The sequence below is a fragment of the Triturus cristatus genome, chromosome 4_2 (genome assembly GCF_964204655.1).
Source record: "Triturus cristatus chromosome 4_2, aTriCri1.1, whole genome shotgun sequence".
Lineage (NCBI taxonomy): Eukaryota > Metazoa > Chordata > Amphibia > Caudata > Salamandridae > Triturus > Triturus cristatus.
In genome coordinates this window covers 238,901,375-238,917,061 of record NC_140586.1, presented here as the reverse complement: position 1 = coordinate 238,917,061, position 15,687 = coordinate 238,901,375, and the positions used below count along the sequence as shown (strand labels likewise).

General features: G+C 45.1%; 1 pseudogene; it reads left to right on the top strand.

Moving 5' to 3' along the window:
- The window catches only part of LOC146833524 (galectin-1-like), a 36,098-nt pseudogene extending 21,849 nt beyond the window's left edge, over nucleotides 1-14,249 (top strand).
- Nucleotides 14,250-15,687: the final 1,438 nt, after the last annotated feature.

Here is a 15,687-nt window from a genome sequence, read left to right as displayed (position 1 = left end):
TTATATTCCCTGTCTCAGTGTAAGTGTTCTCCTTGTCTCAGTGTATCCCACTCTCATTGGTTTTCTTGTCCCTCTGTATTCCACTGCATTACCTGCCTCACTGTGTTCCCCGTGTCAGTGTACCCCTTGTCTCAGTGTCAGTTTATTCCATGTCCCACTACATTGTCCTTCACATTCAATTTGTAACTTGACTTGGTGTCAATGTATTCCCTGTCTTGGTGTCAGTGTATATGCTGCCCCAGTGTCAATGTATTCCCTGGGTCGGTTTATTCCCTGTCTCCGCGTATTGCCTGACTCACTGTCAGTTTCTTCCTTGTGTCAATGTATGCTGTACTCCAGTGCCAGTGTTTTCCTATTTCCTGTGTCACTGTATTTACTGCCCCAGTGTCACTGCCCCTGTTTCAGTATCCGTGATCTCCGTGCGCCTTTGTGTTCTCTGTCTCAGTGCCAGTGTATTTCTATTCACTGAATTCGGTGACCCTGTCTTTGGTCCCCCATGTCCCAGTGTCAATGCGGTCCCTGTGTGTTTTCCATGTCTCAGTGTCAGTGTGTTCCCTGTATCTGTGTTTTCCCTGTCTCAGTGTCAGTCTATTTCCTGTGTCTGTGTGTTCCTTGTCTCAGAGTCATTGTATTCCCTGTGTCTGTGGGTTGCCTGTCTCAGCATCAGTGTATTCCTATGTCTGCCTGTTCCCTGTCAGTATCAGTATATTCCTCGTGGCTGTGTTCTCCCTGTCTCAGAGTCTGTGCATGCCTTGTGTCAATGTGTTCCCTGTCTCAGTGTCAGTGTATTCCTTGTGTCTGTGTGTACCCTGTCTCAATTTCAGTGTATTCCTTCTGTCTTTGTTTTCTCTGCCTCAGTGTCAGTGCATTCCCTGTGCCTGTGCTCTCCCTGTCTCAGTGACAGTATATTCCCTGTCTTTGTTTTCTCTGTGCCTGTGTTCTTCCTGTCTCAGTTTTCGTGTATTTGCTGTGTCTGTGCTTTTCCTTTCTCTGTGGCTGTGTTTTCTCTGACCGGTGGGGCCTCTACAGTCACTCACTTATCAGGCTCCTGAAAGGTCAGTAAGTCTTGGGCAGTCAGTCACATGTGATGCCTATGTCTCAGAGAGGCTACCAGATTTAACCTCTGTCTAAACACTTATAAGGTCCCAAAGGCGAGACCTATTGGCTATGCCAATGCTTGTTCTCTTTGTCCTTGTCAAGTCGCTCTTCACCTTTTCTCGCTATTTGCTCTATCTCTCTTTCTGTAGTAGTAACAGCAGTGCTGATACTGAAAAGAAAGACAGGGAGAAGATATCACACAGCAGGCAATACATTAGGAACTTTGTGACTCACCCTTTGGCAGCATATGTATTCGAAATTCTGCCTGGCGGAGAATGCTTCTTAAAGTAATTCATCCCGAATGTACGTTCTGTGTCTACAAGTCAAGTCACCTAATTAAATTACGCAACTGGCTTTCTAGACATAGAAGGTATGCATTTCTGAAATGTATTTATTTATCCCGGAGGTAGGTTTTATGTCTAGAAAGCAAGTTTCTAATTTAATTAGGCAACTGCCTTTCAAGACACAGAACGTATGTACTGGATAAGAGACCACTTAACATGGTCTTGGTTGCTTCTCAATCTGACAGAATTTAAAATGCTGCCTTCTAGCATCATCTCTGTTCTGTGTACCGTACCGAGACAATGACAATGTAGTCAAACAGCCCTTTTACCCACTGGCAGGCAGCGTGACCGAAAGAGCTCTCAATTCTGACCTGCTACAAAGACTGGCAAGCCACTCATTTAAATGTAGATATGGCATATGGGCGAGCCAACAAATTAAGCGCAGCCATGGGTCTGGCTCGGCTGTTAGAGGCTGCATGAGCTGAACCCTCAAATGTTTGCTGTTTAAATCCCAAAACAAACATTGTGTAAAATGTTATAATGCGTCTTCACAATAAAAAAAATCGATCTCCTTAGCACATGGCAGCTTAGACATAATACGTCACATTATAGCACTGTGCTGAGAAGTCCTTTTCAAAAGTGATTGTTTTTACTCATGAGCCGCTAGTGAACTAAGAGGCAAGAAAAAAAAATCATCTAAACCCTGTATGTGGCCCATATTATCATAGAGGAACACATAGTCTATTAAAAAAAAACACATTTTTGAAAGTGATTTCATACTTAATAATGTAGAAAATGAATGTTTTGATAAAATAAAATATTCCCTAAGATCACATTATTAAAGTGGGGAAGCCACTGTCGTAGTTGGTTTACATTGTGCCGCCCCTCCTTGCAGTCCCTTGTTGCTTAGTCCCAACTTTTATTGGCAAGCCTAGCCTGTTGCAAGACTTTATTTGGCCATTGACGCTCGCCTTCTGTTTCTGCCTCACTAACACTGCCACATGAGCTCCACCACGGCTTCTCCTCAGCCCATCTGGAAGTCTTTACAGTCCTGTGTGTTCTCACTGTCAAATGCTGCTCATTCACACTCAATCACTGCATACACCATTGCTGTGAAATAACATGGCTTGCTCGTACACGGTGCCTGTGAGGCTTTGAACAAGATAGGCACAAAGCTCCTTTTACAACCGTCACCTTGCTTACCACTAGTAAGTTTTATTTAAGTAACATTTAGGTAGCGCTTTCTGATCTTGATGTGGTGCTGAAGCGCTTTGCCAGCGCACCACATTGTTACTCGCTTGCAGACTCTTTCATTCAAAAAGTTACGGGTTGCAATTATAAGGCACAATAAGTGCGATAGCAGCAACCATGGTTACTATACTAAGCAAATATATACTATAAAATATGACAAAAGAGCTGCTTACACTTGGAAAGAGATGTTTTGCACTTACACACCACATTGTGGGTTCTTACAACAGAAACGTGATCTTAATATATAATATCTACTGTAAAATTTATCCTTTGTACATTTGTTGTTTACTGAGTGACTGATTTGTCTTATAAAGCGCACGAATGCAGAGGCGTCTTGGCGCTGAGGTGAGAGGATGCCGAGGCTCACGCTGATTAGTCTTCGAGCTTAGGGAAAAGCCATGTCTTTATCTGTTTTCTGAAGAGAGTCCTGTTAGGCTGTAGTCTGATCAATGTGGGGAGGGATTTCCACAGTTTGGCAGGTCGATATGAGAAGCTCTTTCCTCCCCATCTGGCTCTTTCATCTTGGGGACCAGGATCAGTCCTGTATTTGCTGACCTAAGACAGCATTGTGGCGAGTACTGGGAGAATAGCTGTTGCACATCCGCAGCTCCCCCTCCATACAAAGCCTTGTGTACGAGACAGAGGGCCTTGAAATCCACTGCCGAACTGGGAACCAATGGAGCAGTTTAATACTGGCAGATGTTGGATGATGCTTAGGGAGATCAAGTAGCAAACGAACCGCCGCATTCTGTAGGAACTGCAGTTTGGCAATCTGGCCTTTATCTGCTCCCAGGTATAAGGCGTTGCCATAGTTGACTCTAGAGAGAACCAACGCCCCAACAACAGTTTCCTAAGAGTTAATGGAATGAACGGCAGGATTTTGTGCAGGACTTTTAGCGTGAAGAAGCAGGCAGAAGATACCTGATTAATTTGTTGAGCAAACTTTAGATTGCTATCAAACATAAAACCAAGGTTCCTGGCCTTGGTTAAGGGGACAGGACAGTTCTCAGCCTCAGTGGGCCACCATAATTTGCTCCAAACTGAAGACTTCTGCCCAAACTCAATAACCTCAGTCTTTTCAGTATTGAGCTTTACGAAGTTCGAGTTCATCCATGCCATGACATTATTTAGACAGTTACGAAACCTGACAGCAGTAGTGTCCACACTTTGAGTGACCGATACCACTATCTGGGTACGTCTGTGTACTATACAAGCATTAGACCATGATCTTTTATTAGTCTTGTCAGAGGTGTAACATATATGTTAAACAGTGTTGGAGACAATGCTGACCCCTGTGGGACATCACACCACACGGGAGACAGAAATTTGCTGACTTAAGGCCATCCCAATATATCATCTGTTCTCTAGAAGCCAAGAAAGATGTTAATAAGGTTAGAGCAGTCTCTATAATGCCTGCTGCCCTCAGCCGCCGCATCAATACCTCGTTGTTCACGGTATCAAACGCAGCTGATAGGTCAAGCAGGAGGAGGACGGCTCTTCCCACCTCGTCCATCACTTTGCGGATCTCTTCAGTGGCCTTGATGAGGGCTGACTCGGTGGAATGTCGGGATCTAAAACCGTGTTGGGTAGCATCAAGAATATTATTGCCATCTAGATAGTCAGTTAGTTTCGAATTAATGGCTTTTTCTAAAATGTTAGAAGGAATCGGAAGACAGGATATTGGGCGGTAATGTTTCGCCTCCATTGGGTCCAGAGTGGCTTTCTTCAGAATAGGCCTGATACAAGCCTTTTTCCATGGGTGTGGCTATACCCCAGAGCTGATGACCTCGTTTAGGAGGGGAGTCAGGTGAGCACTGATTTCCTTGGGAACCAGGTGCAGTATATGGGGGGGGGGGCAGGGATCCAGGGGCGAGCCGGACTTAATCTGTGATAGCAGATCTGTGACTCGCTCTATCGCTAATAAAGGGAATCGTACTAGACTGCAATGTGTTAGAGTTTTCTCTGACGGATCATCCCTTTTCCCTGTGGAATCAGATACTGTCTTATGGAGTTCATTATAAACTGTCTGAACTTTATTTTGAAAGAAGGAGGCAATCTTATCCACAAAGTTTTGGTCTTGCGGGCGCTTTAACAGAGCTGTCACCATTTTAAAGAGCTCCTTCGAGGAATTTTTGGCCGCCTGGATTTTGCTTGTAAAATATACAGTTTTAGCATTTGTTATTGCTGCCTTATATTCCTCTAGGGCTGTGTTATAGTCCTTTTTGTGTTCAACACTATCATCAGTTCTCTAGAGTCGCTCCTTGCGTCTGCATTTGGCTTTAATCTGTCTAAGCTCAACTGTGTACCAAGGTGAAAACACCTGATTTCTCTGAGGGTGCTTAGTTATTTCAGGAGCGAGGCTATCTACTGATGTCCTAATCCAATCTTCAAAGTTTCTGGCTGCCACACTGGAGTCTGATACCATGGAGTCTGATACCATGTCTGGGGGATTCGCTGCCAAAACATTTCTTTGGATTGATTTCCATGGGCGTGATTTAACCATAGGCGGTCTGTTCCTCGCTGTGTTATGACTGTGGACCAAAATGTGTCCCTTTCTTTTACAGGCACATTGTCATTTACAACACCAATAGCTCTAACTCTCGCAAATGTGAGACCTATTGCATTGCATTCCATTGCTTCTCCTACAGCCACCCCTCCCCCATGCCCTCCTGGCTACTGTTATGGGGCAGTTGAGTAACTCCATAGAGGGAAACCTCACGAGAATTGCGTAATTTCCCTGGCTTTACCTTTATGCACCAAGCCCTCAGTTTACTGTGATTATGATCTAACGTCTCCTCGCGTGGCTTTGATTTAATTCCGCAGCTCGAGGACCTGTATCCGTGCCTACATCTTCTAGCTGCAAGCGCCTCGCTCCTTTTTGTGAAACCAGTAGCTGGTTGACTGCTTTTGAAATGTGATGTGTGGAGAGTTTATTTTCTCACCACATCCTGACTAATAGAGCGTTGCAGCCTTTTTTCTCGCAGCGTCTTTTCCTGCATTACTTGGTGTCATGTGACTGGCTTCTCACATGCAAGTTTGCCTCGTGCCTGTACACTAATTAAAATATACTCTCCAGCTGACAAACTTGCACAGCTGTCTGGGTTCTTTTTGATAAATGGATGGGTTTTAACCGAATTTGTGCAGCCACTGCGATATTACAATTTTAATATTCAGCTATTTAGATACTGCGTTATCAAAGACTTCTAGTTTGTTTTTAAAGATTCTTCTAACCAGCCCTCTTCACCCATTGGTCGGTTATTATCATTCACATTGTTCTTGCACCCACGACTACAGCGTGGGGCAGACCACGTCAACCATTGGCTTACTTTCGTGAGTGACAGCATTCTGACCTTTCACAAGGAGCACATCCACGCACAAAGTAGTTCCTTAAGTGCCAGGGCCTACTATGTCAATGGTGTATTTTTTGGGGGATTTATTTTTTACTAACATTTTCATAATTAAATGTTTGGGGGCGAACTCCTGTTTTACCCCTAACCCCTGTCATGCATTTCCCTCTCAAGAATGCCTTGCCAACTTTTAGTTTCTTAATGGATCCTTAAACCGTTGCTGCTTCTAATTTTGGCGGCTCATGATTTTGACAGCGACGCCCATTCCCCCTTTCCCTGTTTCTTATTGGAGGTGAAAGTCTGCATAATTTGGTTTACATCTGAAAGTTGGATTCACTTTTATTGAAAGCTGTAGCCTTTGCGAGTTGATCCTTCGCTATCGCTATCAATATCAGGTTACGCTGCTATAAGTCCACTGTTTACATCTGGAGTTTTGCTTTAACTTATGCATTATACACCGGAAATTGAAAAGCCCCGATGGTTCCCCTTAATGTAAATATGCCATGCTAATCTGTGCTTACTGTTTATTTTAAGAGAAGATAACCACAGTCTGTCGGATACTGTAAAATGATAACTGTATGTGTTTTAATATTGTATGTGGATCTGTATCATGGTATTTTAGTATGTCATGTGCTATAAATTGTGCTTTTATGGTTGTATGTCCCAACCGAATAAAGCTTATTTTGAATTGAATTTTGAATTGAAAGCTGTAGCCAGAGCCACTGGAATTATGCAGCAGGGGAGGGTCAAATTATGCAGCAGGCTTGAGTAAATTATGCAGCAAAGTTTGTGCTGGTATTACTTCGTTATTTTGTCATTTTTATACTTAACACTACGTGGACATTAGTTGCACTTCCATTAGTGCCAGTTGAACACCCAAATGCAGCAATAAGCAACCGAAAAGTAAACAGTCAACCTTTTCCAAGGACCTTCCATTGCGCTGCAAAGCATGTTGCTGTATTGTCAGTGACTTTTGACCCGTATGAGCCAAATATCTGTTGTTAAAATCTGCAGATGGATTATGTGGTAAATGCGCTAAATCTATAAATATGCAAAAAATGCTGCAGCCGCGCAGTCTCATAATTCCAGTGGCCCTGGCTGTAGCTTGCTATTTTCTGCACCCAAATATACATTTTAAGTGGCTGCAGGCAATGCTTGAAACACCCCTATGTGCAATGTAGGTTATGCATGGAAGCAAAATGTGCAACCAATAAAATGCAAGGTACCAAGCTATATTCTTCACTCTGACACCTTCGGGTAATGTTCGCGCTATATAAAATCGCATTAAATAAAATAAATAAATAAAATAACAATTCTTACCAAAATGTTTTCTGTACACCGATCAGCTGTGGAATAGAGGCTACTTTTCTACAGGTGTTCACTGAATTGTTTTATATTTTATTGTAAAAGTGAAACTAGTTTAGTTTTGTGCATGTTTTTAGTGTTCACTGAAATACGGTTCTGTCCTTGGATGTGCACTTACTGTGCCCAGTGGCATGGTCAGATATATTTTTGTAACATGTTTTTCCTGTTAATTAACTGGCAAGGCCATGGTGCTGCTTTTCCATCATTGATATGGAGCAGGCAAACATTAACAGCTTTAACCACTTTTCTGTTTTTATGTGAAACGGCATGTAGGTGGTTGCTCAACGTGCTAGAACGTTGGCAGAGTAGTAGCATTGGTCTGGAGGGTTCCTGGTTCACCTTTGGGTTCGCTGTCTGGCCATTCCTTTCCTACCCCACAACCTACGTGAACAAGCCTTTGCAATGCAATAGGTCTCGCATTACTGATAGTTTGAGGTATTGGCTTTGTAAATAATGCAACACCAATAGCTCATACTTTCAGTAATGCGAGACCTAGGGCACTGCAAATGCTTGCGTAGTGAGCCAGGAACCAGCACTGTATGTCTCAGTGCAGTACCCCAAGCAGCTCCTAGAGGTCCCTAGTGAGCAAGGCACCAGCACTGCATGTCTAGGTGCAGTACCGCAAGCTGCTCCTAGAGATCCCTAATGAGCAAGGCACCAGCACTGCTTGTCTAGGTGCAGTACCCCAAGCTGCACCTAGAGGTCTCTAGTGAGCAAGGCACCAGCACTGCATGTCAAGGTGCAGTACCGCAAGCTGCTCCTAGAGGTCCCTAGTGAGCATCATAAACTTTTGATCACATATGGTACTGCAACCTGCAGAAGATATGGTAAACCCACCCTACCCATAATGCATTGCATGCAAGACAGTACCACAAGCACATTTGAATAGCTATGTCCATTTATACAATTAGTAGCTTTGAAATGTGACAAAAGAATTATTAGATTATTTCCAAATTAGGTTGTACTCTATGTGGAGCTGATGAAGGGAAATGTATAGAAGGTCTAATATAAATGTGAGACGTGGTAGGTGCAGTAGCGCAAGCTGCTCCTAGAGGTCCCTAGTGAACAAGACACCGGCACTGCATGTCTAGGGGCAGTACCACAAGCTGCTCCTAGAGGTCCCTAGTGAGCATCATTAACTTTTTGTCACATATGGTACTGCACCCTGCAGAAGATATGGTAAATCCACCCTACCCATAATGCATTGCATGCAAGACAGTACCACTGCTCAAAGAGCTATGTCCATATATACAATTAGTATCTTTGAAATGTGACAAAAGAATTATTATATTAATTCTGGATTAGGTTATACTCTATGTGGAGCCGATGAAGGGAAATTTATACAAGGTCTCATATAAATGTGAGATGTGCTAGCGAGTAAAGTAACCAATGCCAACCTAGTTTACACATATCCTGAATACAGCATGTCTCGAAGAGACAGCGCAAGCGCTGCTTAGGCGAGACCTAAAAGTGCACAGAAAGAATGCAGCTGAGCATGCGCAGTGTCCATCAGTAACCCTGTGCCCCAGACCTAAAAACGTCCACGCAAGACTTGACCTGATTTGTTGAATCACCTTCTTGGCAGCATCACTGGGTGTATTAAAAGTGTAGCTTTAGCTATCTGTGGAGCAGATGAGGCCGAAGGTTGGAGCTGCCAACTTTGGAATTGGGAAAGCGGGCTCAATACGGGCATTGGCTCAACATCTGTTTATTTTTTTTATATTAATCGCATCTTTAAAAAAAAAACTGACCTTCTGTAATGTAACTGGTACACATGTCAAGTGCTCTAATGCCCCTAGGCCCAAGTTTGCGTAATATACACTACCAAAACTTTTTTTTTATACTCCACCACATTTAAAACCCAAAAGAATAAGTTGCTTCACAGCCCCTGGTCCTATTAAAGTACTATGAACTGGAAGGCATTGGAGGTGGCTGAATGTCCACACTGTGGACTTTGTGAAAGTGCAGGTTAATATGGAACTCTATTTCGTGAACTCTCGGTCTCTCTAATCCTGTAGTCTGAGTTGGACCGACAGATCAAAGTACACAGGCTTACGAGTACTTGTGTAGTCCCCGCCACTCCTTAACCCCTTCAGTGCCCATGACGAGCTGGACTCGTCATGGGCCGCGGTGGCGCTGTGCCCATGACGAGTCCAGCTCGTCATAGACCCCGCCCGCTAATTCAACGGCCGGCACAGGGCGGGGAAAGGGGCGGGCACAGAAGGGGTTAAGAGGCACACACAGGGCAGCATTTTGATCAATGTATAAAGACCACTTAACACTTTCTTTTAATATGAGGAGATTGCTAACTACCCAAAAATATTTCAGAACTGGAGATGGAATAGTAAATAAGGCTCCTGGACAATTTTAGGGAAAGTAGCTCTTTCTATGGATATTCAAGAGCTGTTAGAAAAGTAAATTTGACCTCCCAGGTCTGCCATGCTCACCACTAACTGGCCTACGATCTCTACTCCAATGTGGCTTTTTAATTTTTTTTAAGTAGTCCTTTTTTGGGGTTTCAGAATCCATCCATATGAGCAAAGCAGTATTTATTGCATACGATTCTATCATGAAGGGCAGAGTTAAAAATGGCATGGTTCCGTGCCATTTCGGACGTTAATCGGATATATAGGAAGTATTTTGGTTGGTAGGAAGGTAGTTTGGGGGTGGGAGCATGGTGGCACATGCTGATGGAGATCAGCGGGTGGTGGACCATCTGGTTGGTACCAGTGGAATTAAGGCCTCTCAATCGAAGGGGGTGTACAAATTCCCTCAGTGAGGTAGGTTAGATGAGTGGGGGGGGGTGTGTGGTGGTAAGTGCAATAGGAGTTTGTGACATAGGCCAGAGAGAATCAAACGGCTAGTACTAGCAACTGCCTGCATGCCAGTTTTCCTGGGATTGAGGGCCTCGCCTTGATTTCTCAGGGATAATCCCTGGTATATCAGGGTGATGTCAGGTGTCCGCCTAAACTAGGGCGCTTCTAGATGGATAGATCCTGAAGCCACTCACTGTGTGTTTGGGAGAGGGGGGCATCTATCTCCAAGTTGTTGAACTCTGGGTTCTAGGTCATTGGACCCCTGTGAGCAGCCGAAAAGGACTCAATGCTTCCATCTGATCATTAACTTCTTGGAAGTCTATCCTATATCACTCAACGTACCATTGATCTAGAGGGAGAACAGTAGGACCAAACCAGAGATGCAGAATGTGCAATTTAGCTGTGGTTCGGGAGGCGACAACCAGCCACTAGCCTTGCCTGGACAAACCGGTTTCATCGGTCGTGACCTGATGAATCATGTGATATGCTTATGGGGGGGGGGGGGGGGGTATAGTAATAGAAAGTGATTTTGTATTTTTATTTGGGGTAGTGGGAAAGTAATGGAAACTTGTCTTTCTATTCTTGGACTCTCAGTCAAAATGGTAGTACATTAGAGCAGTCCCATAGAATAGATTGCAACCCTCATTTCTGCATCTCTAGTGGTCCAACACCTGGGCACAGAGTAATGTTAGTGGGGACCCATACCAGTCACTTAAGACCTTTAAAGTCCAGTAACTGAAGCTTTATTCTCTGGCCACCCTGTGATGTTACCCCTGAATCCTGTCCATCCATTCTGGTGGGTGTTCTTTATTTAGGACGGTTTGCTGGTGTTTTCCTGGGGGCACATTCTGCCGTACTGGAAATCGGCTCTGGGATTGGTGCAGTAGACAGATGCTTGAAAGTGGCCCCTCTCTGGCCTCTTCTTAGACATTTGAAAATGGGAGAATCAGGTCGTGAGGCCTGGCCTGCTGGTTGTCTGCTTTTCAAGCTGTGGTAGCAGTCTGTTGCCAATAACTATCTTCCTAGCCAGAATTCAGTTTGCAGGTTTTAGGTCTTGGATAGTTGGTCTAGGTTTTAGACCAGTGCTTAATTTGTAAGAACGTAATTGCAAAGGGCCTTCTCAGGAGATCCCTGCCTTAGGCCCCGAGTCCTTCTGGGGACCAGCCTTCTCACCGCTGGTGCTTGATTTTGCAGGTGTAGCCTTACTTGCCTCTCCGCCGCCCTCCCCAGGGGACGGGTTTCAGGGCGTCCGGTGTGGGGATGCCTTCCTGGGTGGTCACTGGGCCTCCAGTGTCCATTGCCTCTGCCATTTGGTGGATTTGGGGCTTACCGGTAATTACTGAGTTACCGCCGGGTTACCGTTGTCACCTGGGGTCCATGCAGCTTGCACCTCCCATTGCCCCTGCCAGTGCACCAATGACAGTACCTACACAACTACTAGTCATCACACTGCTACTAGCGACAATTCAGACTATCCCAGGCTTCAGAGCTGTAAGGATGGCATGGGTGATGGGCATTATTCACTTTAAAAGTAGGTTGAATTATTAAGCATTGTTCTGCTCATCTCAAAATTGTACAAACCATGTGGTGGACTGTCATAAATTTATGTGTTTAGATTAAAGTGCCGAACACGAGTACTGCATACTACCGGCTCAAATTAAGCACTGGCCCAGATTCCCTTCCTCATTCACTCTACTTAACAAACCATCTCATTCCCTCCCATCCGTACATCAACACTGTGCGACCTTGATGCCTGTTTATGTAGTCAAGGGTGTGTTTGGAGTCTATGGCGCAAGTTCCATGCATTGCATATGGCGACCCGCGTTGCAGAAAACTATCAAGGTGATTTCTGTTGCTTGTGTAGAGGCGCGACTCCATCTGGGCAGGGGAGAAAAGATCTCTCTAGATGCACCCATGCAGGGCTATCATTCTCGCGTGGTGGGAGGTATATGGTTTGGTGTAAATGATATGTGAAATACATTCCCAGTGGGTGAGCCTTATTTCGCCCAGTTGTGCGCGTGCGGACATGGTTTCACTCTTAAGATTTGAGTCTATCCACATCAACGCCCACTGTGAATTTGTAATGGTAGCACGCCAAAAATGTAACTATAGCTAAACGGAATTGTCATTTTTGCAGCCTGTATGCCACGGTGTGTAGATATGCTAAGACGGAATCAAATTGCAAAATTACTTTTAGATTCAGGTTATCTTCTACTGTCCTCTCGACCAGTATTTGAGTCTTATCCCTAAGCATGTGAGGCCCTTTGGTACCCCTTGCGTATCGTGAGGGGGATATGGACTAAAAAAGAGGGCTTGACCTGCCCAATTGGTGTACATATGGCAGGCGACAAATGGCTCCTGGAAAATTGGGGTTCTCTTGTAAGAAGGAACAAGAGTGGTGGTGGGGGGGGCACCTTCTGGTCTCGTGTCCTGCTCTTAAGGAAGCTGTATTAAAAACCCATTGTAGTCGTCAGTTGTAGGACACTTGTACAGTCATCACCCTTTGCCAATCATATCTGGCGAAGTCTGGCTTTCTCCAGAGTCCTGATTAAATCGCCATACTCCCCTCGATGAAACGTGCTTCTATCGTCCAATGAAATGGCTGGAATTTCTGTCCTGTTTGGTCTGATTTAGGTGGGACAAGGTTCTAAGGTAATTTCGAGATATTTCTGACAAACCACACTTGACCAGTGATGGGGATTACCGTATATAGTCTAGTCACTAGGATCTTGGCTAACACTTTCTAATCTGTTAATTGGAGAGAGGGTGACAACCAGAAAATAGCTTTGGAACCCTGCTGCTCTACCCCGCCCCCCCCCCCACAAGTGGGTGAGGCACTTATGTTATCAGTAATTTCTTCTGTCATGACACCTCCCTTCAATAGGGCCCTTTCATCAGGGACAAAGCAGGCACATGCAGGATGCCTGCAAAGCCTTCAGATTAAGGATGTCCACCTTGTTTGAACCATAATGGTCCTGTAGTACGATGCAAAGGGGTCAATGACTTTGATTGACATAAGGAGACTTGCTCGCTCACCAGGGAAGAAGGATCTTAATTTGAGAACTCCACGCATTCCTTTTGAGGAATTCTAAAACGTTTATCATATCTGTCTTGGATATTTTGAGTTGTTCCAGGGCATCATCATGCCCGTTATTGAAATACTTTGTTCGATATCTTGCTCGTTCAGCGTCCACGCAAGCTATCCACGAGCAAGATATCGGACGGGGTATTTCGATAACAGGCACAATGATGCCCTTGGAATTCCCAAACCACCATGCAGAATAAGCTGGATTGACAACACTGACTTTCGCGGATAAAGGAATTATATGGTACTTTTTCTCAAGCCCTGATGAAGTTCCTTCTGTTTTGGAATGAAACGCGTTGGCTGAGCTGTATGTGCTATTGAGAAAAAGAAAACAATAAGTACAAATAAAGGTTTTGAAGCTACAAGAATGACTGGACTACATTATCTGGCGCACCCCCATTCGCTTCACCAATTAAGGATCTGGAACCCAGAGGCAACACACAACGGCAGGTGCTGGAGTGTTAGTGCGCAGAACTTTGATACTAACGAAACTAGCATGAGGTGCAGAGCTATAAGTTCACCATTGGGTTCTCCCTTATAGACATGCTTTTAGGTGTTAGTTTATATTAGTTCAGTGGACCTGTCAGTGCCCATACTGACCTGGATGGGTGGTGATCACCCCAAGGCTGAGTAGGATGCACCCAGGGCTACCAAGCTTTGGAATGCGGATGTGGACAAGAACATTTGGATAGGAGGCATTTGGGAGCTACAAACATTGGTAGGTGGGTGAGGGAGGCGCTGAAATGGTATTTTGGGGATGGGGGGGTCGGTGGTAGTATCTGAGCAGGGGGCTTTGTTTCCATGTTGATCCTGGTGGGAATGCTTCCCTGTTGCCATCTCCTTTCGCCCACCCTTGTAGATCGCCGTACACTTAGACAAGGACCATTTGACCACCAAGCTACCTGGCAGCCAGGAGATGAAGTTCCCCAACCGGCTGGGCCTCAAGGCGACTCCCTACTTGTATGTAAAGGGCTTCCATGTGATATCTTTGAAGATGGACTAGAGCAGATACGCCCTATAGATGGACCATTCTGTCTAACCGAGTAACCTCAGTGTGCGTATGCAGTCTCTGTACGAGCAGAGGAACACAGAAACCAAGGAACCCCCATCACCCTCTGTACCATTGTGACTTATGTTTTCTGCCATCTGCTTTGAATACATTATTCTTTCCTCTGATTGCTAGTTCTTCATTGGCTCGCCTCTTTTACAGTAATTTAATCGCACATTATCTACAGCACAGATAGTTACAGGAAATGTCTAATTATCTATTCATTTCCTGTGCGTAGGATGTTTGCTGTTTTCTCGAAAGGGCTAGCGCACCTGCTTTGTGTCTGAGCTGCAACGCATGTCTTGTAATGCTGCCATAATGGCTCCTTATAGGGCTTCTCGTTGGGGTCAGTGGAAGGATGGAGACAGACAGGACCTAAAGTGGTGGCTTTTCTTCTGCCCTGGGGCTCCTTCAAAGCCCGGCTGGGGAGTGTTATGGCTGCAGAGGCTACTGCCACTCAGTTGCACAGGGGGAGGGGTGGGGTGATAAAAAGCTTTTTTAAATGACTTACATTGCTGTAGGACAGCCACCTCCCCTCCTCCTCTTCTGTTTCTGCTTGAAGCAGGAAGCAAACCCAGGGCTCCCCTAAGCCAATTACAACGCTTCAATGCAGGATTGTGATTAGTCTGAGTGCTGTGGTTTGGTGCTCTGACAGGCACTGGGAGCCTGTGCATGTTCTTCAACAGGCTGTTTATTAGTCTGCTAGGAACATGCAAAGTGCGCATGACGATTTGGGTGGCCAACCGTCCTGCGCACTTACGTGCCTACCAGTCTTCGCCTTGCTGTGACAATGGAAAAATATAATAAGTTTCAATTTATTTTTCCTTTTTCCACTGTACAAAATGCACCTTAGCGGAGGAGTCTGAAAGGGTTGCGATATGTTATGGACAACCCGCATGAAAACCCATTTTATAGTGCCATCCAGAATCTTGGTGGCTACTGTTGTGTGGGGATGAACCAAGCAAACAAACCCCTCTTAATTCTATACAGGGGCTAACTGGGTGTGACCAGAGACCCTCTCAAAGGTAGGCCTCATGGGTGCAAACTCTTATAGCTAAAGCTTGAGTGCTGTTAGAAGCCTCGCGGGGATGTCTCTCCTCCAGGAATCTGCATCGACCAACAGTCTGCCCCCACCTGACTGAGTTACAGTAATGAATGTCTAATGCCAGGAGAACACCGTACTCACTACACAGGTCTGTGCTGAGCCAAGGTGAATTCAGTGAGTTCTGTGTGGCGAGTACTGAACTGCGGTGGGGTAAGGGGGAGACATGTCTGCTTGCTTTCAATTCCTAGTATAGGGCCAGCGCCATATTCTGTTTACTCCTAATGTTCCATGGAGATCACTTGGCGCCTTCCAAGCCATAGCCTGTTGCTTATGTGTCTGCCCCAGTGA